Raw genomic sequence first — 9,442 nt, 5'->3', positions numbered from 1 at the left:
TCTTTTTCAACCATTCCTCAGGTGATGGGCATCTTGGTTGTTTCCAAGCTTTGGCTATCACAAATTGTGCTGCTATAAACATAGGTACACATATATCACTATGATATGATGTTTTCAGCTATTTGTTTATCAATAAAATTATGGAAAAAAGAGAAAAATAAATAAATAAAAATTTAAAAATTTAAAAAAAGAAATCATATGCTACTTAATCTTTTGTACCTGATTCATCTCACTTTGAATTATAGCCTTAAGATCCATCTTTTTGCCTACACATGATGAAAATTTATTATTTTTATGGCTCAGTAGCACTCCATTGTGTATATGTAGTCCTTGTCTTCGTTCATTTGCTGATGGGCATGTAGGCTGCTTTTCTAACTCACGTATTGTGAATTGAGCTGCTATAAACACAGGCATGTATATATCACAATATGATGTCTTTAACTCTTATAAGAAGATACCCAAAAAAGATATACCTGCCTTAACTGGGATTTACATTTTCGGTTTTCTGAAGAATATTTATACTGCTTTCCATAGGGGTTGTATTAGTTTAGATAACCAGAATAATATTGAGGGTTTTGTTTTTCCATACAACCTTGCGGAATTTGATTTTCTGAGTCCTTAAGAATAATCATTCTTAGTAGAATAAGATGGAGTGCTAATGTTGTTTTTTTTCATAATTTTATTGATAGACAAATAGCAATGAGACAGTTTTAAATCAAATCGCTAGGACAGTTTCAATAATTAACACACTGCATACAATCTTCTTAGTGGTTAATTGCTGTACAAGATGCGGACTTGACAGCTAACCACTTTAAAAAGATGTTTCCTTAATGGAGAAGACATGTACAAAACCCTGGACCCAGAATGGCTCCAGGCTTCAGGCTCCAGAGCACAGTACATGAGACTAATCAAAAAGTGATACTCTCTGTTAATATGGTCTTTCACATGTACTGATTTACATATATGTTAAAGTTTCCCTGAATCCCTGGGATGAACCCTACTTGCTCATAGTGTGTGGTCTTCATGATGACTTGATGTATTCTGCTAGCCAGTATCTTACTGAGGGTTTTTGCACCTATATTCATTAGGCATTTTGACCTGTAATTCTCATTTTTGGTCAGATCCTTCTCTGTTGTTTTTTGTTTGTTTATTTGTTTGTTTCAAAATCATTTGTATTTTTCTTTTGAGAAATGTATATAATTTAAATTGCACATTTTAAAATTGTGTCCTTTATGTGGGGGATTAATTTTTGAGTTCTTTATATATTATAGGTAGTAGATCTCTGTCCAAGAAGTAGCTGCCTGCTGATGTTTTGCTCTGTAGGTTGTCTCTTCATTCTGTTGATTGCTCCCTTTTGGATCCAGAAGCTTTTTAATTTCATATAATCCCATTATTGGTTTTGGTATTTTTCCTGTGCAATTTAGCTTCTACTAAAATAGTCCTTGCTTATGCCTTTGTGTTAAAAAAGACATATTTCATCTTCCAATTGGCTGAGTGCTTCTACTTTTATATCTAGGACTTTGACATTTTTTATTTGATTTGAGTACAAGGTGAGAGAAAGGGCTTGGGTTTATCTATCTCCACGTACGTAGCCAGTTTTACAGGACCATTTGTTGAAAGGCTGTCTTTTCTCCGGCATGTTAGTGGCCGATTTTTCAAATAACAGGTACTTGAAGGTGCTTGAGATTATTTCTGCACCCTAAATGTGATTCTGTTGGTGTACATGCCCATTTTCATGTTGGTATCACATGTTTCATTAATGTGCATTTTCACATAATTTGAAATCCAAGAAATTACCCCCTTCACTAGCAGTTGCAAAAAATTGAATACTTAGGAATTAATCTAGCCAAGGGGTGCAAGACTTCTATAATGAAACTCATGGTACTCTTCAAACAGATTGAAGAGGATACTAGAAAATAGAAAAACATTCTGTAATTGGATAAGCAGAAATTATGTTGTCAAAGCAGCCATATTACAAATGTGATATGTAGATATAATACAATCCAATGAAAATAACAAGAGAAATATTCACAAAACTAGAAAAAGGATCCTAAAATTTACATGGAACCAGGAAATATTCAGATTAGTTAAGTCAATCCTCAGCAAAATAAGAGACATTATAATAACATATTTCAAAATAATTGGCAAACTTTTAAAGTTGCTGGATGATTGTTACTATGGAAGTCATCTTGTTCAACATTGTCATGCTCTTCTGCGGAGTTATTTCCATATATTTTGGTCTAGTAAGTTCTTCACTTTTTGCTTCTCTTATTTCACAATGTTTTATTTTTTGTTAAGTTTATTGGTGTAATTCAGAATTCCACAATGATCACATTCATCATAATGAACTTGCGCCTGTATGATATATACGTTACTTTTTTCCCATTCCCTTTTCCTTCTTTCAATCCTTCTTCTCCTCTTTATTACAAAGCCTTGTTTTTATTTTTATTTTTTATCCTTATTTTTGGAGGTACCAAGGATGGAATTCAGGACCTTGCACTTGCCAAGCAGGCACTTATGCTACTGAGCTTTCTCCCTAGTCGTCCATTTAATCTCTTTTCTCATTTTTTTTTCTTTCCCCTTGCTTCCTTAGACCCTGTTACCCTTTTCCTCTTGAACACATTCTTCTTATTTCATGATGTACATTATACATTTTGATTCTTAGTACATTTTCATTTTCTTGCACCAGAAAGACAATGCAGTATCTACACATTTGCATCCAGTTTATTTCACTTAGGAATATGGTCTCAAAGTTCATTGATTTAATTATAAATGTCTCAGAATTATCCTTCCTTATGCCTAGGTAGTATTTTATGAAATTAAAAACATACTTTTTCTATCCGTTCATCATTTTATGGGCATTTGCATTGTTTGCAGGATTTAGGTATTGTAAAATAACTGCTATAAATATGGGTAAACATATGTCACCATGGTATGATGTTTTTAATTCTTTTGGAAGGATACTAAGGAAGTGAATAGCAGAATCAAATGGATTCTTTTTTTTTTTTTTTTTTCGGACTCAGGCTGCCTTAAGAGCGATTTTGGTGTGGCATGTGGAGCTGGGGATCAAACCATGGTCTCCTGCACCTGACTGAGTTTGCCCAAGCAGGTTCTTTAAACACACCTGAGCTAACCTGTAAGCTCTGTAAATGCAACTTTTAGTTTTACATCTTTGAGGAAGCTCCACACTGACTGCCACAGTCATTTCATTAGTTTACACTCCCACCAAGAGTGGAGATTGGTTTCTTTTTCCCCACAGCCCTTCCACCATTTTTTATTGATTGATTTCTTGATGATAGCCATTCCTTCTGGGGTCAGATAGAATCCCAATTGTTTTAATTTGTGTTTCTGAAATGATCAGTGATGTGGAACATTTTTTTCATGTATTTCTTGGTCATTCTTGTATTGAAAAGTATCTATTCATTTGAGATGGCCAATTATGGATTGTATCATTAAATTGGGGAGATCTGCTTTTTCAGTACTTTATATTTTCTAGGTAGTCCTTTGTCTGAAGTCTAACTTAATAAAGTATTTTCCTAATTTTATGGGTTTGTCTTTTTACTCTGGTGGTGATTTCATTTTCTGTTTCAGAAGTATTTTTTAATAAAATGAGATCTTGGCTGTTGCTTCTCTTTACAATTTCCTATGCCACTGGGGTTTTGTTCATGAAGTTTTGCTTAGACTTATGTCTTCAAAAATTCTGCATATTTATCTTCAAGGAGATTTATTTATTTATCTCAGATATTGAACTATTCACCTAACACTTACCAGACAGGTGCTATGTCCCCGAGCTACATACCTGGCACAGTATTTCTATTTTAATATTTAGATCTTTAATCTATTTTGATTTTAGTGCAGTGAATGGTGATAGACATTTGGCATTGGAAAAGCCAGTTTCTCCAGCACAGTTTATTAAAGAGGGTTTCTTTCCTCCATTGAAATTTTTGGCATCTTTATCAATGATAAGGTGACTGATTGTGTTTGAAGTAGTCTTAGCCTGTTCTAATACATGCCATTTATCCTCAGATCAGAATTTTTTGGCAGTACCATGCTGGTTCTGTCAGAGTATCTTCATAGTATAATTTCATTTCATAGATTTTTCTGCTCTCTACCTTGCCTCTGTTGTCTAGAATTGTTTTGCCTCTTGTGGACACTTCTGGCTCCATTTGAATTTTAGGTTTGCTTTTGCTAATTCTGTGAGGTGTACTAATGACATTTTGATTGGTTTGCATTAAATCTGTATAACAATTTTTGGAGTATGGACATGTTCACTAATTTTTTTCTTCCTTCACAAGAGAAAGCTATCTTTCCATTTTTCATTTTTAAGAGAAAAATGTACAATATTTCATAGCAAAATAACAGGAGAAAAACAATAGCTATTACATTATAAAATGTTATCCTTAAAGTAGTTTCTCAGAGTACAAGTTGTGGACATAAAATATTCCCCAATTAATATTAACACAAATCAATGAACTAAAAAACTAATAGTGCAACTAAGTTCTATTATTTTTTCCCATCCTTCCTTTCCCCTTTTCTCCCAACCTATTTCCTTTTTTCTTTTGAACAAATTTTTCCCATTTCAAAATATTTATTGGACACTTTAGGTCCTCTTTGCCCTTTTAATTTCTCATAACAGGGATAGAATAGGATGTTTACATATAAGAGTTTGATTTATTTAACTTATGAGTATTGTCTCTACTTGATTCCATTTACTTAAACCCAGACTTCACAGGAAATACTGAAAAGAATCAAGAACTGTGATCTTGTCTTATTACAAAGCTTTTGTGCATAAAAAGAAATCACTGACAGAGTGAAAAGACAGCCTGCAGAGTGGGAAATGTTTAGCAAGCTGTCCCTCAGATAAAGGAATTATATCTAGAACACATAAAGAAATGAAGAAAATCAGGTCCCCCTAATTCAATGACCCAATCTAAAAATGGGACTCTGAAATGAATACATACTTCTCAGATGAAGAAATACAAATTGCAAATAAGTATATGAAAAAATGTTCAACATCATTGGCAAAAAAAAAATCCTTCTGAATGGGGACTTGCCTGTTAACTCAGTTGTTTAAGTGCTTGCCTGGGCAAACCCAGTCAGGCCTATGGTACCACAGTTCAATCCCAGCTCCATAAGCCACACCATAGCCGCCATTAAGGCAGCCAAAGCCAGCCACCCCCCCAAAAAAGAAAGAAAACAAGAAAGAAACATTGGCCATCTAAGACATGCAAATTAAAACAACACTGAGATTCTATCTGACCAGTCAGTCAACAAATAACAAATGATGGAGGGGTTGTGGAGAAAAAGAAAACTTTCTCCACTGTTGGTGGGAGTGTAGACTGGTGCAACCACTATGAAAATCAGTGTAGAAAATCTTCAAAAAAAAACCCAAAACTAGGATTGGAAGTTCCATTAGACCCACATATTCCCCTTCTGTATATCTTCCTGGAAGAAAGGAAAACATCATAGAACAATAATTTAAGTTCACCCATCTTTATAGCAGCATAGTTTGTAATAACAAAGCCTTCAAAACCACTGAAATGCCTGTCAACCAAAGAATAGATATAAAAGATGTGATCATATTATGTGATAGAGTACTTTTCAACCATAAAGAAAGATAAAGTTGAAAATTTTATGTAAGTGAAATACAACTTGAAATCTTTCCATTTTCTGACATCTTTGTCAATGGAATTTTTCAGAGTACTGTACTTTTCAATTTGAAGATATTTTATTTCCTTAGTTAGATTGACTGCTGATCGTATAATTTCTCCAGTGCTAGTATGAAAGGCCAAGTTTCCCTAATTTCCCTTTCAGTAGGTTTGTTGTTCGTGTACAGGAATGCTATTGATTTTTGATTGTTGATTTTGTATCCAGCTATGCAAGTAAATTGGGCTATTAAATCTAGAACTCTTTTGGTGGGAATTTAGGGCCTTCTTTGTAGTATCATGTCATGTGTAAATAATGCTGAATTTAACTTCTTACTTTCCTTTCTTTATTCCTTTTATGTATTTCTCTTGTGTAATTGTTTTGGAGAATGTTTCCAAAACTATGCTGAGTAGGAATAGTGAAATGGATATCTTGTCTTCCTTCTGATTTTAGAGTATAAGTTTTCAGTTTTTGAATGCACGTTATACTGTTTGCTATTGTATTATCATACATGGCTTAATAAGTAATACCTTACTGTCACAAATGGATAGATCAGTTATACAGAAATCAATAGAAAATATCAGACCTGAATGAAATCTGTATACAAATGGACATAGTAGACGTATACAAACTGTTTCACCCTATAGCATCAGAATATACATGCTTCTCAGTGGCATATGGGACATTAACCAAAGTAGATCACATACTAGTCCATAAAACATGCTTAAGCAAATGTAAAAGAATAGAAATTACCTCATGCATGTTATGTGACCATAGTGCAATGATGCTGGAAGGCAAAGGCAATAACCCCTCAGATATTCAATGAAGACATCTAAATTAAATAACACCATACTGAATAAGCAATGATTATAGATGAAATTACAGAAGAAATTGAACAATACCTACAATTAAATGATACCAATTGAACATTGTGGAGCTTATGGAATGAAATCATAGCAGTTGTGAAATGGACATTAAGAGTGGAAATCTCTCACATCAGAAAAAGAAAACAAGTTCAGCTAAATACCCTAATGTTAAACCTCAAACCTTTAGAAAAACTCAAGCCTAAAACTCATACAAGGGAGGAAGTTATAAAGATCAGGACAGAAATTAATGCAATTGACATGAAGAAAGCAGTATAAAAACAAATGAATCTAAGATTTGATTCTTCAAAAAATCAAATGAAATTGAGAAGACTTAAGCAAATATTTTGTTTTCTTATTTTATTTTATTTGTCTTTTTTAAACAGGGTTTCACTAGGCAGTCCAGGTAGGCCTTGAACTCACTTTGTAGCCAGGCTGGCATCAAACTCAGTGATCCTCCGGCCTCAGACTTCCCAGTGTCCGGATTACAGGCTTGTGGCACTGTGTCTGGCTCCCTTCCCAAATTCTGAGGTAGAGAAAAGAAGCCAAGTCAGTTCCAAGCCAAGGTACAAAAGCCGCCTGGGCCAGGCAAGTCTGAGACCTCACACAGCTGTATCACTGAAAGCTGGAGCCTGGACTCCTGACAGAGTCAGCTGAACACTTGTTTTCCAGACAGCTGTAACTGTATTTCAGTCTTCTCAAAAGAGCCCTGGGGCTCCAGACTCAAGTACGCCTCTGGGCTGGGTCCACTGCTCCAAGGCATAGGGGTAGAGAGCCCTGCACCCTCCTTAGGTTCTCATTCACCTAGTGAGCCCCAGGACAGAAGACGCAACAAACCAGGACCTCTTCCTCCACAGCAAGTGTTGATTTCAGCTGTGGTATGATGGGAAACAATGGAACTCTGCCCTGAAACTGGGCGGTGCTGAGAGTTGCCTGCCCTGCTGGTTCCCTTACACTTCCTTCCAGTCTCTGAAAGCAGAAAAATGATCTTCTCTGAAGACACTTGGTGACAGTTCCAAAAACAAAAACATACTTCAAGGCACTGTTCTCTGTTAGTCTGGAACTAGTTCAACTGCGGATGAGCCAGTTGATGTGCTTACCCCGACAGCCAGGTGAGCCTATCTCCTTGAAGAAGCCCACCCTGTTCTTGGTAGCGTGCTGGACCACAGACAGGTGGAAAGTGTGCAAGAAGCAGGTGATCTCCTGGAAATGTGCCCCTGGGAAAGTGATTTCGTGAATGAAGTCTTCCAGGCAAATGACACCAAACTTGCCCAGGTGCTCCTGGATCATAGTGCTGTCCATCAGCAGAAAGGTCTTATTCCTGACCTTGCCTTGTTCATGTTTCAAAATGAGTTCCCAGACAGACTTCAGATTTGGAAATCCACAGGTCAGGTAAGGCTCCACTATCGGCAGCATTTTGAGAGCTAGGGGGTGACTTTAACAAAGACACTACTGAGCAACATCTTCAGGCGAAGTCTTGCAATGGTCTTCTGCACTAGTGAAATCACCCAGTTGATACTTTGGAGGCGGACAACAAAGGCCCAGGAATGTTCATCAAGTGCTTCCAAAGCGCCAGGTTTCACTTCTAGTCGTTTCACTCACACCCCGTCACGCCGCTGCCGCCAGGAATCATGAAGGAAAGTTTCCAGTCGCTTAAATCTGATCTCTTTTACCTTCCTCTCATTTTTAAAATGTACTTTACCAATCAATATCTTTTTTTTGTGGTACCAGGGATTGAATTCAGGACCTTGTGCTTGCCAGGCAAGTGCTTATTCTACTGAACTATCTCACTGGCCTACCTTCCTCTCTTTCTTTGGCAAAAGTGCCTGCTTTTTCTCAGTGGTTGTGAGGACTTGATAAGCCTTCCTCTTTTTCCAGAGATTTTCTGGAACCAAGGAGATCTTTTTTCTTTGCTCTTCTACCATCTTTCCAGCATAAGGGCTACTGCTCAGCAAATCTCATTTTAAAAAAGGAAAAAAAGACTCAAATTCATGCAATTAGGAAGGAAAAGGGTGAAAATACAACAGACCCTTTGGAAATCCAGATCATCTATACCTACTTAGAGAACTTTTTTCCCTAAAATGATGGAAAACAGAAGAAATGGACAGGTATCTAAATGTATGTGAATTACCAAAGTAGATTCAAGACAATATAAAAATTCGAAATAACCCATTATCAGTTGATGTAACTGAAAAATGTAATTAAAAACTTACAACCAAAGAAAAGCATAGGTGGCCAGGGAGATAGCTCAGTAGAATAAACATTTGCCTGGCAAGCACTAGGGCCTGAGTTCAATCCCCGATTCCAAAAAAAAAAAAAAAAAAAAAAGAAAAGAAAGAAAGAAAAAAGAAAAGCCCAGGGTCTAATGGATTCACTCCTGAATTTTATAGAAAATTTAAAGAAGTTCTCATGATAGTACTCATCAAACTAATTAATGAAATTGAAAAGGAAGCAATACCCCCAAAATTATTCCTAGATTCAGGGATAGTTCAACATATGTAAATCAATAAATGTAATACACCATATTTACATAGCCTAGAACAAAAACTGTGTGATCTCAATAGATGCAGTAAAATCACTTGACAATGTCCAATAATCACTCATGGTAAAAGCCCTAGGGAAGACTGGAATCATTGTTCTCTATCGCAATAAGATAAAAGCCAGGTATGCAAATTCCTCAGTTCTGAGATGAATTGAGAATTAACAAAACACTGTTCTGCAGGCAAATTCTGTAAGCAATGATATTTTTGTCCTAATAAGAAAAGTAGCATTGAGTCCCAGCCCAGGCGCAGAGTGGGCTGGACCCTCTCCCAGCCCCTTGGGCCGCCCCCCACCACTCCGCAGTTCTTCCCCCACCGCGCCCGCCGAGTAGGATTTTCTGCCGAGTTCTGGGAGCCCACAGACCCAGTCCTAGCCCAGGTCCGGTGAGTGTG

General features: G+C 36.4%; 1 pseudogene; it reads right to left on the bottom strand.

The window, feature by feature from the left end:
* Positions 1-7,577: 7,577 nt before the first annotated feature.
* Positions 7,578-8,434, bottom strand: LOC101574241 (annotated as a pseudogene).
* Positions 8,435-9,442: the final 1,008 nt, after the last annotated feature.

Source organism: Octodon degus, unplaced genomic scaffold, assembly GCF_000260255.1.
Source record: "Octodon degus isolate 3935 unplaced genomic scaffold, OctDeg1.0 scaffold00308, whole genome shotgun sequence".
Taxonomy (NCBI): Eukaryota; Metazoa; Chordata; class Mammalia; order Rodentia; family Octodontidae; genus Octodon; species Octodon degus.
Note: the sequence above shows the minus strand (reverse complement) of the source record. Positions and strands in the feature narration are given on the sequence as shown.